Below are 21,133 nucleotides of genomic sequence, written 5' to 3' on the forward strand. Positions count from 1 at the left end.
GTCTATTTGTGCTTGTCAACTTATCTCCAAAAGATTAGTTTGGTCAATTTGATGACAGTGGGAACCTCTTGATGCAGCTTTCCTGGGAGCAGCAACACAGCATGTCGCTGGCTCAACTTCCAAATTCTCTTTCCACATCTGATTCACAATGTCCACAACGTAACTGCTAGAATATCTCTTCTCCTCCTCTTCATTGCTTCACCCCTTACCTCTTGTTTATCTTCCAAAATCCACATCATATACACAGGACTATTATTTTTGCACAGCTCCCTGGGAAGTGTCTCTGATCCCCACTTTCCTTCTTTAACTCTGCAAATGAATAAAATGGTCTATCCATCTATACTAATAAAAGGAAATGATGTAAATTGACCATACCTTCACAATGCCCACCAGCCAATCAGGACAAGTATGCAAATTAACCCAACAAAGCTGGTGGGTTAATTTGCATATGCAGGCATTCTGCACCACCCCAGCCACTCCGGGCCTCTGGGCAGTGTGGGAAGGTGGAAGGGCGGCTCTGGGCTGGAGGGGAGGCGGTGCCAGCAGCCAGGTGAAGGAAGGCCCAATCTTGCACAAATCTTCATTGTTCAGGTCTCTAGTCTTTAATAAAGTACTATTACTAATATTTTGCTACTACTGATATCATCAGCCTCACCAATGATGTACATGATAGTAAAATAATTCTAACTTTCGTTGAACACTTAATACCAGATAGCACTTGTGTGCAGGTAAGAACACAAACTCAGCAATCTGCTGAGGATCATTAATTACTATTGATAAGTAGGGGCAGAACTTCAGTGCAGGTGAATGTACAGCTTATACTTTTTATGTTATAATGTCATTTAAATTCATCAGCAAGATGCATTAATTTGAGTTTTATGAAAACACCACCTTCTATTTTAGTAATTTGAGTAAATTTTTAGTCGTTTTTATTGCCTTTTTTTCTGGGTGATCCTATATAATAAAAGGCTAATATTCAAATAAACCAAACAGCAGAATGACTGGTCATTATGATGTCAACTGACCACCAGGGGGCAAACTATCAATGCAGGAGCTGCCCCTTGATGGTCAGTGCACTCCCACAGGGGGCGTACCACTCAGCCAGAAGCCAGGCTTATGGCTGGCGAGTGCAGCAGCAGTGGCAGGAGCCTCTCCCTCCTCCACGGCAGCGCTAAGGACATTTGATAGATGGCTGCCAGTTGGATATCTCCTGAGGGCGTCTGGACTATGAGAGGGCACAGGCGGGCTGAGGAACTCACCCCCCCCCCCAAAGTGTACAATTTTGTGCACCAGGCCTCTAGTGTTGACATAATGGAATGCAAAGGATGCCTCATTTTATTGTCTCTGGAGGAAAGAAGTTAAATTAAAAGAAAGCCAAGGAAAAAAAAAAAAAAAAAAAAAAAGAGGAATTGAAAAGAAGCACCTGTATTCAGGACCACTGGGTGCCAGAACTTAGGCCAGCCCACTGTGTGCATCTATTCTGGTCAGTAGCTGAAAATTGGCCACAGTGGGTTTATTTGCACCACATAAGTCAACAAATGCTATTAGTATCTTAATACAGGATTGCTGCTGTGACAGGATGCTGTAATGAAGGTGTTACCAGGGCTGTTCTCCCTCTGAAGGCTCTCAGGGAGAATCCATTCCTTGCCTATTTTATCTTCTGGTGGCCCAGGTATTCCTTGTCCTGCACCCCATCACTGCAATCTCTCTGCCTCCATGATCACATTACCTTCATGTCTTCCCTCTCAAAACTCACACTGTCTTGCTCCTATAAGGATACTTGTGAGTACATTTAGGCCCACTGGCTAATCCAGAATAAGCTTCTCATTTCAAGATCTTTAACTTAATCACACCATATTAAGTAACATTCATCTCTATATATCCTATCTAATAATAAAAGAGTAATATGCAAATTGACCACACTCTAACACACAATATGGCTGCCCCATGTGGTCAAAGATGACTGCCCCCATGTGGATATAAGATGGCTGCCACAAGATGGCCAACAGGGGAGGGCAGTTGGGAGGGACTAGGCATGCAAGGGAGGGCAGTTAGGGGTGATCAGGCCAGCAGGTCAGCAGGGGAGGGCTGTTGTGGGGGATCAAGCCTGCAGGAGAGGGTAGTTGGTGGGGGGGGGGACCAGGCCAGCAGGGAAGGGCAGTTGGGGGGGACCAGGCCAGCAGAGTAGGGCAGTTAGGGGCAACCAAGCCAGCAGGGAAGAGCAATTAGGAGCAATCAGGTGATCAGGGGAACAGTTAGGCATCAATCAGGTTGGCAGGGGAGTGGTTAGGGTGTGATCAGGCTGTCAGGGAGAAGTGGTTAGGGACAATCAAGAAGGCAGGCAGGCGAGCGGTTGGAAGCCAGCAGTCCTGAATTGTGAGAGGGATGTCCGACTGCTAGTTTAGGCCCAATCCCACTGGGCCTCATGGGGTCCCAAACTGGAGAGGGTGCAGGCTAGGCTGAAGAACACACACACACACACACACACACACACACACACACCACTCCCATACACAAATTTCATGCACCAGGCCTCTAGTATATATATATAAGCCTAAATGACCTGATGACCAGACAACTGGAATACTGGCCAATACTTACAATGCATACTGACCACCAGGGGGCAGACTCTCAATGCAGGAGCTTCCCCCCTGGTGGTCAGTGAGCTCCTACAGCATAAGCATTGCTCAACTGACAGACAGGTACCAGACACTGGGCTCATGGCTGGCAAGTGCTGTTGTAGTGGCACAAGCCTCTCCCACGGATACACCCCCTGCATGCCAAGTGGCTGCAGTGACCGGCACAGTGGGCCTGGGATGAGTGGGAGTGGCTGGGCACCCAGCCCAGGCTCAGCCTCCTCCCCGGCCGCCTGCCACTTTGCGCACTACTTCGTGCTGTGTGAGATGGAGGTGAACAGTGGGCTGGAGCCCAAGGAGCTGGCGGGTAAGGCCAGGCTGTGGCAGCCGGGAGGTCCACTGATCTCTGACTTGAATAAATATGTGGCATCATTTCCTGAGATAGGGGATGCAGGAGGAATGACAGTGAAAAAAGGTCAGAAGTATAGTTTTGGATAAACTTGAGATGTGCAAGCAGAGATGACATTAGGACAGTCAGGATGGGAAAAAAGGCTGGAAGTTACAGGTGCATGAAACTGGGTGGATGAGATTGTCTAGGGAGAGTAAAAGACAAAAGTGAAAGGGGAAGGTAGTTGCTTTTATGATTTTCTTTTAAAATTTTAAATAGTGAATTTATTAGGCTAGAATGTTGATGGGAAGCAATCAGTACGGAGGGAGAGGTTGAAGATACAATGGCCTGAGTGAGATCTCTGAGACAGAAGAATAAATAGGATTTAGAATATGTGTGGCCTTGACTGGGAATCAAACCTGAGATGGAGTCATACCAGCCAGGCAAGAAGGAGATTTTTGTGGAAGGAAAATGTCTTGAAAAAGGGAGCAGGAGTGAGATGACTAGAAAGGAAGAGAGAAGCATTTCAAATGAGAGATTTTGTGGCAAGGGCTCGCCAGGAGCTGGCATCAGGGAGCATCACTCACTAGTGATTAACTCACTTCTGGAGACTGCTGCAGACAGGGGCCGATGCATACAGGATGTGGAGAAAGGGAAAGCAGGAATGAAAGATCTGAGATGACCCTCTAGTCCTTATGCATGCCAGCCCAGGAAAGCCAGTCCCTGGTTTTCTCCTGCCCTCTAGGATTCACTAATTCAGCAATTAACATGCCTGTAATTCAGTTTCTTGTTATTGACTCATTGGTCATTCATGCATTTGCTTACAAAAAAGTAAAGGGAATGTTGAATATCGTGTGGCTCAATTTGCCTGCATTTTAAAGCAGGCTATTGATCTGGGCCTCTCTCTGAAAGAAAGGGACACAGATAAAGAAGAGAGGAAAACAGGTGAGGCTGTGATGGTATTGAGTGGCCTGCCATGGCCTGGACTGACTGTGTTGGGAATGGAGGATCATGTCTTGTGGCTTGAGTCTCTGGGGTTATTCATTAGTTCTTAGACCAAACAGGAGAATTATGTCGAAGTGACTTGATCAGTCATCCTTTGGCAGCACCGGAGTTCTGAGTACTTAATCAGTGACCGGTGGGGCGTGCCAGGTGGTCTAAGTCCGATGATTTCTCAGGGTCACTCCACTGCGATGAACGTAACACCACAAATTGACAGGCTGCACCTATTGGCATGATTGTACCCTCCTAGCAAAGCAAAAGCCAACCTAGTTCCTTCCTTTTAAAAGGTTCTTATCTTACCATTATAGTGAATAGTTCTTTCACTACAATATTTTTATATTCTTAATTTTTGTACTATTATATGTGTTCCTATAAGTCACCTTAAGTCTTTTCTGGGAATAAAATATAAATATACATTTTTCTGTGGTCTAAAGAAGGAATTATGAGGAAAAAAACCTACAAGAAACCATGTAAGTTATTCATCTGCCAAGTGGTAGGCTGTAACTAACCTTGAGATGTAAAGTTCCAAGAGAAATAACTTGTATCTCTATGTTGGACAGTATTCATCATCAGGAATTTCTTTATGTTTAGCCTAAATTCAGAGCTTTCATTTTTTTTGCAATTATTTTTCTAATAAAAAATTTTTAGTCCCTTCCATCCCCTTCCATCAGTTGTAGAGAACTTGGCATGTTATGTTAGATGACTAGGCAAACTTTCTACAAGTCATATGACTAGGTTAAAATTTTTCTTCTATAAATTTTGTGCAGTGTGACCTGAGCAAATAAATAAATTATTGTATGTCTTAATCTATGACCATAGGCTACATTTTAATAACAGGAGTTCCTCATTTATTCTGTCTCAGGGATGTTCTCTTTTTCTTGTTGGATCTATTGATGTCCCACTCCAATTTCAATGTCCTGTATGAGAGATATCCCACCCATCTGGTAGGTCCCCCAGGGCCTGAGCTGTGGGGTACGGTAGTCACAAGATTAGCAACACAGGATTAATTTCTTGGAAACTCTCCCATAGGTGAGATGAGAAGCTTTTATTACATCTTGGTGAGTCACTCTTTCCCAAGGAACACAGAATCATTTTCTTGAGGAAGCAAAACAAGACACACAGCCCAAGAAATGCATGTATGACGTTCTGACTCCCAAGGAAAAGGAGCAGAATTGAATATCATTCTAAATTGTGTTGTAACAGGACATCCTGAGCTTGGAGGCGATTATTAAAATTAGAAAATGGCTTCCTTTACTCTGGGTACAATAAACACAATTCTTTTAGCCTTTAAAAATCAGGTATTTCTAAACCTGGTCATCTTTATTGTTTTTTCCTGTGTCCTCACATCTTTTTTTTTTTAAATGTAAGCCTCCTATTCAGTGCTCTGTGAAGGTTCTGTTTGATGCAAGAGCATATCAGGTCTTTCAATATTGTTTTGGTAACCATTTATTCTTAGTAGGCTTTAGTTTTATAGCTTTTGTAATTGTACTGGTTTGCTAAGTCAGCGTTTTTCAACCGCTGTTCCGTGGCACACTAGTGTGCCGCGAGATGTTGCCTGGTGTGCCGTAGGTGCAGACAAGACAAGAATTTTATAATTTTTCACTATTTTGTTTACTTGATATTTCATAATAAAGTAATTATAAAATACTTTCTTTGTGTTTATTTGATTCCTATTCAAGAGAATTACTTTATATATAGTCAATATAGGCACAGAGTTAAATTTTTTAACATTTTCTAATGGTGGTGTGCCTCGTGATTTTTTTCATGAAACAAGTGTGCCTTTGCCCAAAAAAGGTTGAAAAACACTGTGCTAAGTCATGCTCAGCTTTGCTCCATGATATCACAGATTTGTCCTAAATATTTTGGCAACCCAGAAAGAAATTTTCCCAATAGATCATCAAAAGAACATTGTGCAGGATCAAGTGTTTTAAAAACAATTTTGGAATAGATATAAATTTATTTGCTTATGCTTATAGTTATAGTTTCTAACAATCAGACAGAAAAAAGGATCCAACTAAATTATGCTTGTAGAGGTTAGGGAAATAACTATCTTTGAAAGGAAGGGTGGTAAATGGAAGAGGACAGAGGTAGGCTCCTGAGGGTGTTGGTAACATTTTGTTTCTTGATTTGAGTTCTGGCACAATGGCTATGTGCTGGGGTTCTTGTTCCGGCCTTATGAAGGGGTCAGCAATCTGGAGAAAGGCTGTGTGTAACTTAAGAGTCCAGAGATGAAAGATAATTTTGAAAGGCATTGGGGGGTCAGAGGAGCCTAGCTAAAGAAACTAAATTCTCCTTGTCTTAGGACCCCTTGCTTTTTATTAATAAAAATTGTCCTAAGGCAAGGTGGAGATATACACTTCAAAGGATAGGGTTTTGTACAGAAGCACTGTCAGATTGGGGAATTGCCTTTGATTATTCAGGTGTTTGGCCAACAGAAGGAAATAACATGTAGATTAAGATGCCTGAGCTGTGTGGCAGCAAACAATCAATTTAATGCATCCTTTTCAAGTTTGGGGAACTACTATCAGCCATACCCAACAAGTGACAACATATCTGACTCAGCCCTTGTTGAGTCCCCAAGTTCCATCAACCTTTCAACGAAACTCTTGCAATTATGACATGATGGAACTGGTTTCCAGCAGCTATGTCCACTTTTCTTAAACTCGTTCCGTTATTGTACATGTTGTACATGCTTCTGTATGAATATTATCCTTTAAGAAAAAGTTTAAAATAACCAAAAAGTAAGTAAGCAATATTTTAAGTTAGAAATGAATCATCAAGACAAAAATAATAAAATAAAGGAGAAATATGTATAATAGAAGGCACTGAAATCTATTAAAAGCAAAACTACAGAAATTGGATGTCATGGTATTTGACACATTGTAGGTGTCACTAAATACTTGTAGAATCAATGAACAAATGAACATTTCTTTTAAAATCTTCCCCCAGTCAGCTCTTTAAGTACCTTATTTCAAACACTATTTTGGAAGCTCTTTTCAATTGTTTTATCCACATAAAACATTTTCTAATTCTGTATTAAAAGATTGTCAGTTTTCTTGTTATATGCATTTTTTTTTCAGTCACACCTACATTTATAGCATGCAATGTGAGACAGGCAACTAGAATGAAGATATAGTTGGAAATAATTCGACACAAAATGTTTCAAGGAATGAGACACCAATTCTCTAATTTACAAATATAAAAGGTTCAAAGAGCCTCTTATATTCACTTAGTCCAGTGTGACACTTAGGCAAGTAACTGCTGATGCCATCTGTTGGTGATGGGCAGATTTGGCTTTTTAAAAATTCCCACGAATAGGCTCTTATTTAGTTTTACAAAGGTTTGATAATTCAGGTTTATAATAAGAGTAACTTTTGTGGGCTGCCTGGTGCAACCCCCCCTAAAATTCACCAGTAAACATGGACACAAGCTTTTATTAGGCCAACAAAACAAAACAAAATTATTTATTCATATAATAAAATACATGATATGAATATCTTTTTTAATCTCTTTCTCTAGCACTCACCTTAATGAGGAAGATGGAATGGGTTTGACTCCATTCTATATCTTTCAGGAAACCCTCCATAAATATTAATTCTCTTAACTAAGCTTCTGATTCAGTGGCTTTAAGTTTGGGGTTATACTTGCTGGTAAATACCTGGAGTGCCGTTGCTGGTTATGTTAGAAGCTATATGGTTATGTTGCCAGAAAAACTGGATGTCAGACGGACATCCACAGAAGGGATGTTAAGGAGCACGATACAGTTCTTAACATCTCATCTGAATAAGAAAAGTGGCTGTGGCAATGTAGTAAATTCATATTCTCCCCATTTGAGAGTTCCAATATTTTCTCTCTATGGCTTGACTGATTTAAATTGCACCTGAAGAATCTACATTGTGAAAACAGCTCTCTATTAGGCAAGATTTAATTTCCTCCTAGGCTCAATATCCATAAAGTGGGGATAATAGAGAAATTATGAGCTTCCTTTGAAATATATCAGTAAGCAAAGTAAGCAAGAGGAAAACAATCACCCCAGGGAAGTGTCATTTTATTTCCGTTATTCCTGACTCGCATTTCTTTGAGTTTGATTCGATTAAAATGACCAACCAACAAACAAAAGCCTACTGAGGCTGAAACCTGTTTGGCTCAGTGGATAGAGCGTCAGCCTGCAGACTGAAGGGTCCCAGGTTCGATTCCGGTCAAGGGCATGTACCTTGGTTGCAGGCACATCCCCAATAGGGGGTGTGCAAGAAGCAACTGATCAATGACTCTCATAGATGTTTCTAACTCTCTCTCTCTCCCTTCCTCTCTGTAAAAAAATCAATAAAATATATTAAAAAAAAAAAAGCCTACTGAAAACCTACTCTATTAAGCCCTCATGTGCTGAGGAGGGTACAAGAATAGTTCAGAGTATATCATTTTTATGGTTAATAAGCTTCTAACAATTGTGGGGGAGGCAAGTACACTATGTGAAATGGATATATATATATATATATATATATATATATATATATATACACACACACACACACACACACCTTGGAATGTAAGTGCTACCGAACTTTAATTGACACTATAAAGAGAGAATAAGAAGCGGCGGGGGGGGGGGGGGGGGGGGGGGGGTGGTGGTGGTTCTGGTCAGGGATGAAACGAATAGGAAGCACTGGGTTAAGTTTAAGTTAACTAGGTATGTTCAGGTCAAGAATTTTCATCACATATAATATGCTAATCACAAATTTCCAAAATAGAGAGGATATTGTATTTTCCAATTTTTGTGTCTTAGAAACCTTTGGCCAAAGAATATCCAAGTGGAGAACTTAACATTGATAAATGTTGCATCTCAGGATGTAACTGCAAATTGCAGGAGAGATAACACAGAATTTTGATTTAGAGGACCTGAATTTAAATTGTGACTTTTCTCATTTCTAACTCTCTGAATTTGAGAATATCATTGCAGGGCTTTAGGTGTTTTTTTTTTGTTTGTTTTTTTGTGGTTTTTTTTTTTCCCCCAATGGTGCATTGGAGCTCTCTCCAGAGTTGTTAAACACAGACATTATTAAAAGTTATATATATATATATTAATCAATAGCAACATATTGTGAAGCTGGATTTTAATGGTTTCTATGATGAAAAACAAGTATGACAAGAAAATCGATGTGGAGCAGGAAATGAGGATGTTAATGTCCATCATGATTCCAAGTGCGAAGAAGCTGCATGACACCCACCTGGCTTGTACATCTCCTTATGTGTCATGATGGCTGAGATGGAAATATTATTTTTACCTTTTAAATCATGTGTATTTAAAAACAACAACAATAACAACTGCTAAGCTAAAATCCTCATTCAGCTGTCTAGATCTAATGTTAAATATAACAAACTCTTACATATTTCTTTTGACTTGCATGAACAGGGCATGAAACATTACTGAGCACCAAGAAAGTTTGAAAACCTCTGCATTATCCTAAATTAGTGTTCTATAATAATTTCAGTCTTTTAGGTCAAATTCACAAAATTGAGTTCCTTTGAGAATATCTCTATTTTTCTAAATTGTCAAACATTTGTGGATTGATCTCTTTCAAGTTGACTGTAATGTAATACAAGTAATACATCTATTACAAATAAGGTCTCTTCTTTTTATCCCCCTTCCTGCCTTTCCTCCTCTTCCCCCCCCCCCCTCCCCGCCCCAGCTCCATCTCCTGCTTCTCCTCCTGTCTCTGGTGCATGTGAGTTTCCTTTTGTGTTGACTAGTATGACTGAGTAAAATCTTCGTGGTTTTGGGACCCTAGATAAGGGAATGATCTAACTATATTTTCCCATGTGTTGATTAGAGCTGAAATTCTATTAAATTGAGAAAATGTACACTTATCACCTTTCCCTGCTGAGTTTATCCTTTTAGTTGCTGTATTCCTGATGAATATCAGTTATCACTGAATAATTCATTTAGGTTCAAAATGAAGAATAGGTCTTCAAATAATTAGCTGTTAGGGGCAATGAACAAGAACTTTAGTTTATATTTTCCAAAAATTATTTTATTTTACTTAATCATCTGATTGCAATCATCTTCTTAGCATCTATTCCCAACAATGATAATAATCACCATGTGTTTTCTCATTTCTACCTTCAAAGTGACAGGGCAAAGAAAACACTTTCCAGAATATTCCAGAAAACACCATCCTTTGCTGTCTTTCTTCTCAAGAAATCCCTACTTGGAGCCTTTTCCTCCTCTCCTCCCTTCTAAGTGGAATCTTCACCCACAGTCCATGCCCGAACTCATTGGATCCTACCAACAGAACACGTCTTTGCTATCCCATTATCCACATGCCCGTGCTATACCTAACTGTACCATATTTCACTCACACATATCATTTTCTCTGTCTTTGTCCTCTGTGGTAACCACCACTTCCTCTAGATGTCTTAGAAAAATGGAGTGAAGAAATGGAAGTGATACCAAATGATTATTTACTCTGAAACTCAGCTTACTATCTCCCTTCCCTCTTTCCTTCCTTCCTTCCTTCCTTCCTTCCTTCCTTCCTTCCTTCCTTCCTTCCTTCCTCCCTCCCTCCCTCCCTCCCCCCTCTCTCCCCTTTCCTTCCTTCTTTCCTTCCTTCCTTCCTTCTTTCCTTCCTTCCTTCCTTCCTTCCTTCCTTCCTTCCTTCCTTCCTTCCTTCCTTCCTTCCTTCCTTCTTCCCTCCCTCCCTCCCTCCCTCCCTCCCTCCCTCCCTCCCTCCCTCCCTCCCTCCCTCCCTCCCTCTTTCTTCCTTTCTTTCTTTCTTTCTTTCTTTCTTTCTTTCTTTCTTTCTTTCTTTCTTTCTTTCTTTCTTTCTTTCTTTCTTTCTTTCTTTCTTACATTCTCTCAGTTTTCAAACGTTTCCATTGCTTTTAAACACATACTTTAAGGCAAATATATTTTGGGAGCTAATTAAGAGATAAATATCCAAAAGTGAGACCCAATGTGTCCAAATATTGAGGACATGTAAGTCAAGTCTGTGTGATTTTTGAATCTGACAAATTTATATTAAGATGTAATCAGAACATATGAGATGTCAAATGGCTCTGAGCAAGGTAAGATGGGACATGTGTGCTTATTTCTGTAAGTTTGGGACACTTTATGTTACCTTGAATTGGCTGTAATCTGGACAACTACTCAATAAAGCACCTCCAATTATACTCTGCCTGCCTATAAGGCTTTGATTTTAGCTTTTCCCTTCCTAATCAAGAATCCATTTCCATAGAAACACAAATAGCAAGAGCATCCTGAAAGCAATTTGTCTGCTTCTGTTTCCTTTTAAATTGAAACAGAATTTACAGCAGTCAAAATAAAAGCTTTAATAAGTAATATTTTCAAATGCATCCTTCAACATTAACCCTCTCGACTTATAAAGCAGTTACTGGTAGCTGAAAATTTGAAGCACAACAAGGCAATTTTATGCCTGGAGCAAATTATATGGCCTGCACTTAAGCTAACATAGGCTTCTGACCTGGAAATGCATGCTGGTATCATCTACCATTCCAAAAATCTGTGTACCTTTGTTATCCCAGCAATAGAAGAAATATTGACTCATAGTTGGTGCTTAGTAGATGAATATCTGAATTGATAAATTTGAATATATTGGAAATTTTCCTCTCTCAATATTAAGAGATGTTCAGATCACTTAGCAGGTGATCAGTTGGCTGAAGAGTACATGAGGACCTCATGCATTTGGCCCCACTGTACCAGTTGGCTGGAGCAACTGTGACCTCTCAGACACATACTCCATTTCCTTTATACTGGAACTGCACTGCGATGTGATTTTCTGCTACTATTTCCAGCAGATTTAGAGGTGCCTCATTTCAGCCATTAGATTAATTGCTCCACTTCCAGACAGCTGAGGTCCCCAGTGGAAGCCATTTTTCTTCCCAAGCATTTCTCTGCCTTTGGTCATCATGGGATTAACATATTGAAATGATGATTTTTTATTAACACCCTCTGGTGTCTCTGATGAGACAACAGTGTTTGAGTGATGACAATAGAAATGGTGAAATGTTGGCCCTTTAGTCTTTTTTTTGCAGAAAAGGCAGTGTGGAGATTTGGTGATGGTAGGCATTCTACCTGGGTGACACCTGCTTGTTCACCCCCAATAGGAATGCACCAAAGCATGGAGGTGCCATTCAGACAGGCTAACACCATCAACCTTGAAAAAAAAAAGTTTTTTCTTTTTATAGGGTTAGATTTTCCTGGAGGCTGATTGTAGCACTGCAGTTTGATCTCATCACATTCCACTGTATTCTGTGCCACCTGATTTTTCTTCTGTTAAGTTGCAGTTCTAAAAGAGCTGCCCATGCATGGAATTGTCCAGCCAGAGGATGGTGTTGGGGTTTCATATCACAACTAAACTCCAGTCAGTTCGTCAGAACAGCCAGGTGTGCTGGGTTGAGGACTTACAGGTGGTTTCTGGGCCCCACAGGAAAGACTGTCATGTCAGAAGTACCTGCCTTGGAATAGAGAGGGTGTGCTGATCCTCTGGAAAAGCATTTTATTCTCCTGCTGTAGATCTTTGTCACTAACTTTTCTGATTGAACCCCCCGAGACCCATTTCCCCTTGCATCTTAGCACAGGTAGACTGTGTCAAATGCATGTGAGCATCTTGTTATAAAAGAATTCATACACAAAGGGGCAAAGGTGACATGTAAGATTTGGCCTCCCCTGTCTGACTCTTGGGATCTCTCTTCAAAGCCAATATTAGCTCATCTTTGCCTGTCCTTCCAGAAAAATGCTGGAATAGGATTTAGGTCAACATTTTTCTCTCTGCCTCTTGCAAGTTGCCAGGAGCCGTGAAATGAAGAACATGGTAACATGGTTTCTGCCCACTGGAAGCACACAGCCTAGCTGAGAAAATAACCTGCTGACTGACAGGGTGCGGAGGGAAGCTAGAGGGAGCAGCACAGCAGCTTTCTCACTGGTAGAGTCTGAAACCACCCCATCGGCCATGTTGTTACGGTGATCCTGTACCCCAGGGTACACTGACTTCCATGCAGAAAGCTAAACCCTCCTCCCACCTGCTTGCTGTCAGAGTGGCAGCGAGGTCGCCTGGCTGAGGAAGCCGACCCCCTGGCACACAGAGGCAGCTGGGTGGTTGCGGTGGGAGGGTGGATGCTACATTGCCAGGCACCTGTCCTGGAGAGAGAAATGCCCTTGATTCCTCACAGGCTTCTGAGCAGTGCTTTTAAGAAACAATTGCCTGAGATCCGAGGCTTTCAGATTCGAATTACACTCCTAGAGCCCCTAGAATATTCATGGAACACCTCCCTCTGACTTTGCCAGATGCTCCCGCTCTGCAGACCCCCTTCCTCCCACCTCATGGAATTGGCCTCCTCCTTCCAGAACTCTGCCAAGATTTCTGCCCGCTCCTGTGGTGCCGGTTGTGCTCTGATGCTAGATTATTCGGAGAAGCCTGTAGGCTTTTTACGCCCAACTCTTTCCTCTTCTGAAGCCAAGAATTTCTGTTCTCTCTTCCTCAGAGCCGCTGCCTCATAGAGGAGGAGGCGGTTGTTTAGAGGTTCGCACAGTCACCAGTGGGATTTGTAAAGCTCAGACCACCACTCACCAGCGCCAGAAACAATCGAGAACTGATCTCTGTCCAGTTTCAGCCACCACCCCTCCCCCCTTCTCCTTTCTTTTTATTTCTGTTTAACCACCTGTCAGGTCTGGAGTGCTACCTTCTAAGAACAGAGGCTTAGGGAACAGGAGACATGAGCATTTACATAGGCACATCCTCAGGTTCAGAGAAGGGCCACCTTGAATGCAAAGTACCATGTACACAAGAAGGGGTTCAGATGGACCAAAAATGTGGCATTTTACACTCTCCCCAATGAACTCCACACGCTTGTAGTCACTTCATCTGATCTGACACGTGTCAAGTGTCTCATCCCTGGATGGGCCAAGCAGTTCTCTGCCACAGCCACCAGCCTCTGCCTCGGCTAGCCCTTCTGCAAGCATCTCTACAGATCAGAAGGGCAGCAGGGTGGAATACAGCTGTGGATTCGTAAAAATTTACAGCCCTGACTATAATATGATGCAGACTGAGTCTATCACTGTCAGCTGATTACTGTATGATTTTGGTTAATATCATTTCTATGAAAATTCAGTCTTTTCCAGCATTATAGAGAATGAGCTGCTTAGCTTCCTTTGTAGGCTAGGGGATGGGCAAAAGAAAGTAATCACCAGCCCTCAGCTTACTCGAAATCGCATTATTATTTTTGAGTCTTGCCAAAAAGACTGTCGATCCTTATATAATTTATCTTGATTAATTATATTGCTGAAGGTCACTTACCTGCATCCTTACCATTTTTAAAGTTACACAACTACCTGTGTAATGAGGGAGAAAAACACACAGCATTTCTCATGCTTGCCTGGCTACTGTTTGTCAAGTATGAAAATGTGTGCTTGCTCTTTCTTTGAGGTAGATGGCCCTCTGGTAGAATTATTCACCTAATTTATGACAATCACATCCTGATGCTCAGGTGATTACCAAGTCAGGGCATAATGCTTGGATGATCTGTGAAATAATTTTAGAAGTAATTTCAGTGGAACAATTCTACAGATAAAGATGGTCCTAACTGGGGAGGTAAGAGATCAACCAAAGGACTTATCTGCATGCCTATGAGTATAACCAATGGACACAGACAGTAGGGGACTGAGGGCACGTACTGAGGGTGGGGGTAGTGGCCGGGGAGAAGTCACTGGGGGGAAAAGGAGAGTTATGTAAATGTACTTTAACATAAAAAATAAAAAATAAAAACACAGATGGTCCCGACAGAGGCATGAGTTGTCAGCTGAAACTGCCCTAGTGATTTTTCATGCGTATTTTTCTGAGCAACAGTTATTAAATTTTTTTCATGTGGTTCAACATTGATTAAATTTTTATGTGGTTCAGAGAAGCCTGACAGTTTGACCTCTTCTTATCATTTCGGTTTTTATTCCCAGAGTCTGTCTGTGTCCAGGGAAGTCACAATGCTGAGCTGTCTGTCTGAGGGTATTCACTTGTGCCAGAACAACAAAATGCTGAATCGATTGGACCCTTGATAATGCTGTATTATCAGTCTGTCCTCTGCTCCGAATTATGTAACTCTTTTGATGATGTACCTTGCAAGAGACATGATCTTTTTCAGGCCCCTTGGGGATGGCTTCATAGCGTGAAACTGTAATTCACTAAGGAGTAAAGGAACAATCAGATTCCATTACTCGAAAAGTCCAATATTGGGCAGAAGTAAGTGAAATAAAGGGCAGTTTATATCAACGTCCCTCACCAAGCTTAAGTTAGCCTTAACCTGGAAACAAAGTCCAGATCAGTGACCTTGAGGTCAGTAGGTTTCTTGAAGCTAGTGATGGGGTTCTGGTGCTGTGTTTGGGGTCTTAGAAAGCCTGATGGAAATCATACATGTATCCCCCATTTGGGATGATTCACTAAAATTTCAGGGTTCTGGGCTTTGGGGCTGGTGTAGCATAAGTTATTTCTCATTCCTCTCATGTACTTTTATGTATGTCAGTTTAGCTCAACAAATAATTGCAAAATATTTTTTCTTGAAATGTATTTGATACACATATAGAATTCATATGGAGAAAATTATTTAAAGGGGTCCTTGGTGGGAAATAGTTAACATCTGCTTTGATTATGGTAATGAATTGTTCTCTGAGATCTGATAAGTTCAAAGGGCCACAGAGTTCTGGATATGTTGATTTTATTGAGGGTTAGTGAAGAGGGATGATTATAGTTCAGATTGGACTTTGAACTTGGCCTCTTTGTCAAGAGGAAGCAAATCTGAGCATACCACTTTTACACCTGCACTCCGAAAGGGTTTGGGAGTGAGGCTCTAAGACAACTTGTCTTCTCTCACCTCCTGGAGCTCCCACCAGCACTACAGGTCTCCCCAAGCTGAGCCCTCCCCTCCCCAGAGCTGGCCTTGCCCTGAGAAACCTACCCAGCATTTACTGTGGCCATTTTTTTTTTTTAACACTCAGGCTGCAGCCAAAGACAAAGGTGATCAAAATCATCTCTGGCAAATGATCAAGCTCATTTTTTTATTTTAGTAGATTATTGAGAATAATTTTGTTTATGAGTTTAAATTGACTAAACCAAAGCATTAGACACTTAATCATAAAACTGACAGTGATGCTAGTTGCAAGTTATTTCCTGGTGAAGCTACACTGAGAAAAATTACATACCACCTGCAGCTTCTGAGATTTGGAATCTTAGCCCAACTGTATATAAATGATATCAAATTATAATTTTCTCAATTTTGTTTTAATTTAAATAGACAAATAAGTAACACAGAGAGTGTTAAAATAAAAATGGTGTCATTTTTACTTCTTTTTAAAAAAAAATAATTTTATTGATTTTTTACAGAGAGGAAGAGAGAGAGGAATAGAGGGTCAGAAACATCGATGAGAAAGAAACATCGATCAGCTGCCTCCTGCACACCACCCACTGCAGATGTGCCCGAAACTAAGGTACATGCCCTTGACCAGAATCGAACCTGGGACCTTTCAGTCTGCAGACCAACGCTCTATCCACTAAGCCAAATCGGTTTCGGCTACTTCTTATTCTTTAAAATAAAAAATACACATCCTATCTAATAAAGAAGTACTATGCAAATTGACTCCAACACACAAGATGGCTGCCACAAGATGGCCAGCAAGGGTATGCAGTTGGGGTGACCAGGCCTGTAGGGGAGGACAGTTACGGGCAACCAGAAAGGCAGAGGAGGACAGATGGGGAGACAAGGCCTGCAGGGGAGGGCAATTGGGAGGGACCAGGCCTGGAGGGGGGGGGTGCTTTAATGCTTTAATTTGACTTCTCAGCATACTAGTGAAATTATGCATTTTTTTTTTTATCCTCATAAACTTTTAAGTTATGTATTTTTCATTTACTTGTTGGCGATCACATTGACTGTTGTATGAGTTACCTTTCATTTACCTATTTTCACCCTTATGGTACTTGTCTTCTGAATAATTTCCATCAGTTTCTTATATATTCTGGATGAAGCCTTTGTAATGCACTCTGTACATTCATCTCCAAGTCTGACCCTTGTAATTTATCTTTGTCTTCTGCTATCCTCAATTACTAGATGCCCAGTACATGAATTTGTGCACTGGTGGGGTCCCTCGGGTGACCTGCAGAGACCAGGCCCCAGCTTGCATCCCCAGCCCTACAGCCCCACCTGGCATCTTGCCTTTGGCCTGGTGCCACCCACTCCACCTCTCATCGGAGCCCATTGGGGCTGGCAGTGCCTCCACTGCCACCCACTGCCAGTGCCGCATCATTTATGCCCACCATGTTTAGCATTGCCCTTGGTGGTCAGCGCACGTCATAGCGAGCAGTCAAACTCCTGGTCTCCCAAACGACTTTCCGAGGGAACAATTTTTATAATAGGCTTTTATTATATATTAGGTCTAGTAATAATTAATGTCGTTTTCTAATACTTTTTTAAATCGAATTTATTTAAACAATACAACAAAATTTAATCAACAATATAGTTGCCGTTGTTTTCTACTACTTGTGCCCAATGCTCAGGAAGCATTTTAATTCCTCTGTTGTAAAATTCTTATGATTTTGATGCAAAAAATTCGGTCAATGCATTTTTTTTTTTTTTTTTTTAAACAGGGCGCCTTTGAGATCTTTTTTTTTTTTTTTTTAATAAGTTTTTATTTTTCATATTATTACAAATGTTCCTTCCCCCCCCCCCCACCATTGCTCTGTTCCACCAGGTTCCCACCCCACCCTCTGCCCTTTCCCCTCTCCCCATTGTCCTCATCCATAGGTGCACAGTTTATGTTCAGTCTCTTCCCACGCCCCCCTCTCCCCTTTTCCCCAAGAATCGTCAGTTCACTCCCCTTCCATACCTCTGATTCTATTATATTCAACAGTTAATATTGTTCATCAGATTTTTTTAATTTCCTTGGTTTTTAGATTCACTTGTTGATAATTACGTATTTGTTGTTCATAATTTTTATCTTTGTTTACTTTCTCTTCTGAAAGAACCCCCTTCAGCAATTCATATAATTCTGGTTTGGTGGTGATGAACTCCTTTAGCTTTTTTTTATTAGTGAAGCTCTTTATCTGGCCTTCGATTCTGAGTGATAGCTTCGCTGGGTAGCTTATTTTTGGCTATAGGTTCTTGCTATTCATCACCTTGAATATTTCTTGCCATTCCCTTCTGGTCTGCATGGTTTCTGTTGAGAAGTCAGCTGACAATCGTATAGGTGCTCCTTTATAAGTTACTACCTTCTTTGCTCTTGCTTCTTTTAATATTCTCTCTTTATCTTTTGCTCTTGGAATTTTAATAATGATGTGTCTCGGTGTGGTCCTCTTTGGATTCCTTTTGTTTGGAGTTCTGTGCACTTCCTGGACTTGTAAGTCAAATTCTTTCACCAGGTGGGGGAAGTTTTCTGTCACTATTTCTTTCAGTATGTTTTCGATATCTTGCTCTCTCTCATCTTCTGGAACCCCCATAATTCTGATGTTGGTTCGCTTGAAGTTGTCCCAGAGGTTTCTTACATTATCTTCAATTTTCTGGATTCTCTTGCCTTCTAGCTTCTGTGGAGGAGTGTCTTCTGGCTCTTTATGTTCCAAATCTTTGACTTGATTCTTGCGATCTTCCCTTCTGTTTTTAGGACTCTGTAGAATATTTTTTATTTCAGACAATGTATTCTTTATTTCTTGTTGTTCCCTTATCATTTCTTGATGGTCTCTTTTCATATCCTCATAGGCCTTATCCATCTTTTCTAGGAAATTCTTGAAAAACCTTATAAGCGTAGACTTGAACTCTATATCCAGACGCTTTTTGTCCTCCATTTCTTTCGTTTGTGATCTATTTTGTTGTCGCATTTCGCAGTTACATATGGGACGGGGTTTCAGGGTGGAGCCTGCAGCTTTGGCTTCCGTCAGCCCCGCCCTATGCCGGTCCTTCAGTGCTCGCTGCCGGCGCCTCTGAGAGAAAGGTGCCCTCGGTTTTCGCCTGCTGCCAAACAGTCTATGCTCTCCCACAATGAGCCCGGTATTGGGGTTCAGTTCAGTTGGAAGTGGAGTTGGAGGTGGCGTTCACAGCAGTCTGGAGCCCCAGTCTCCTTCCCGTCAGGGCAATCCCGCGGCACAGCCGGCCGGCCCTTCTCTGGGGGCAGTGTGCGCGCCTCCGGGACCTCCTTTCTCCGCTACCCCAGGGTTCCGACTTACAGCCCAGCTCCCTATGGCTGAGCCTGAGTCCCCGGGGTCTGGCCCAGAACTGGGGTTTAGAGCAGTCAGGGGCCCAGCACAGTCGGAGTTTTCTCTCCTTCCCGCTTGGGAACGCCTGCCAGGCACTCGGCCTCGCTCCTCTCCGGCTCCGTCCTCTCCGCGCGTGCCGCGTGTCTCCGTACCTTAGGCTTTTACAGCTCCTCCGTGCTTCCTTCTGGTTTTCTCCTTGCTTCTTGTTGTAGGATTTCCAGTCAGTCGACTTTCCTGTAGTTCTGGGTAATGTCCATTTTATATTTTAGTTGTATTTTATTAAAATTGTTGTGTGCGGCTGCGGCTAGTTGCCTACCCGAGCAGCCATCTTGGATTCTCCGGTCAATGCATTTTTGAGGCATTCTTCATTATTAAATTTTTTTCCAAGAAGAAAGTTTTGCAAAGAACGAAACAAATGGTAATCAGAAGGGGCAATATCAGGAGAATATGCAGGTTGAGGGAGAACTTCCCATTCCAACTGGCGCAGTTTTTCAGCAGTGATTCTTGCAGTATGCGGTCGTGCGTTATCGTGGTGAAGAATTACGCCCTTCCGGTTAATCAGCGCGGGTTCTTTTTCTCTTAAAGCTTGGGCTAACCTTTCCAATTGGGCACTATACACTGCACTTGTAATGGTTTGGTTAGATGGTAAAAGTTCATAATGAAGAATTCCTTTAAAATTCCACCAAACACACAACATCACTTTTTTCGCATGCAAGTCAGGTTTTGGCGTGGGCTGCGGAGCCTCATTTTTGTCCAACCATTGAGGCCGCCTTTTCAAATTAACATACAGCACCAATTCTTCATCTCCGGTAACAATTTGCTCTAAAAACGGCAAACGGTTTTGACAAGAGAGGAGCGAACTGCAAATTGTGACTCTTTGATTACGGTTGTTGTCGGTCAACTCATGAGGAACCCATTTTCCAAACTTTTGGACTTTGCCAAGTGCACACAATTGATTGGAAATTGTTTTTTGTGAACAATTTAAAGTTGTCGCAAGCTCTTGTTGGGTAATTTGAGGATTTTGCACCAAAAGAGCTTGAAGAGCTTCTTGATCAAAATTGGACACACGGCCTCGACCACTCTTGTCATCTAACGAAAAATTTCCCTCGCGAAATTTCTCAAACCAACGCTGGCATTTTCTGGCGCTAACTGCATCTTGACCAAGAGCACTACAGATGTTTTTTGCAGCCTCACTTGCTTTTCTTCATAATTGGAACTCGTAAAGCATGCAGTGCCGAATATGCTCTTCATCCGCCATCTTCTTAGCTCTAGTTTTGCAACAAAAACCAAACCAAACACAAACTTTTTCAAGCAAAACTTGTTAATTGCACTTCATACATACATTCTGTAGATACCACGTGTTTGAAGGTTATGTCAATACAAGTCAACGCCAAGCAAGATTTTAAACGAATGTTTTAAAACGACATTATTACTAGACCCGATAGGATACTCAGGTTTGACATTTTTATCTAGTCCAATTTACTAATATTTTATTTTATAACTGGAACTTTCAATGTCTCAAGAAATCCATCAAAACCTCGATGTCACAAAGATATCTATCTATCATCTAGAAGTTAAGGTTTGATTTACATATTTAGGTCATCACGGATGCTGTAGTGCATAGCTCTGAGTCTATCTCAAGGGCATTCTCCTGCTGTCAGAAACATTGTCTTCTGTTCCACAACTTGCCCAAGATTCAACTCCCTTTTTATAGACATTCATTACAAATTCACGCAGACGGACAAAAGTCTGGTCCCTGCACTCAATTTGGGACTTCTCTAAAGGACCAGTCCAATTTCCAAACTCTCAGCAGAATTGACTCAGACCATTGTTATTGTATATCAAAGTCCAATTGCTATTTCTGCCAAATTTTACTTCCTTCTTCCACTAATCCAAATTACTCACCAATACCCAGCTGCCTGCCAATC

This window comes from Pipistrellus hanaki (genome assembly GCF_964339955.1).
Source record: "Pipistrellus hanaki genome assembly, chromosome: 5".
NCBI lineage: Eukaryota > Metazoa > Chordata > Mammalia > Chiroptera > Vespertilionidae > Pipistrellus > Pipistrellus hanaki.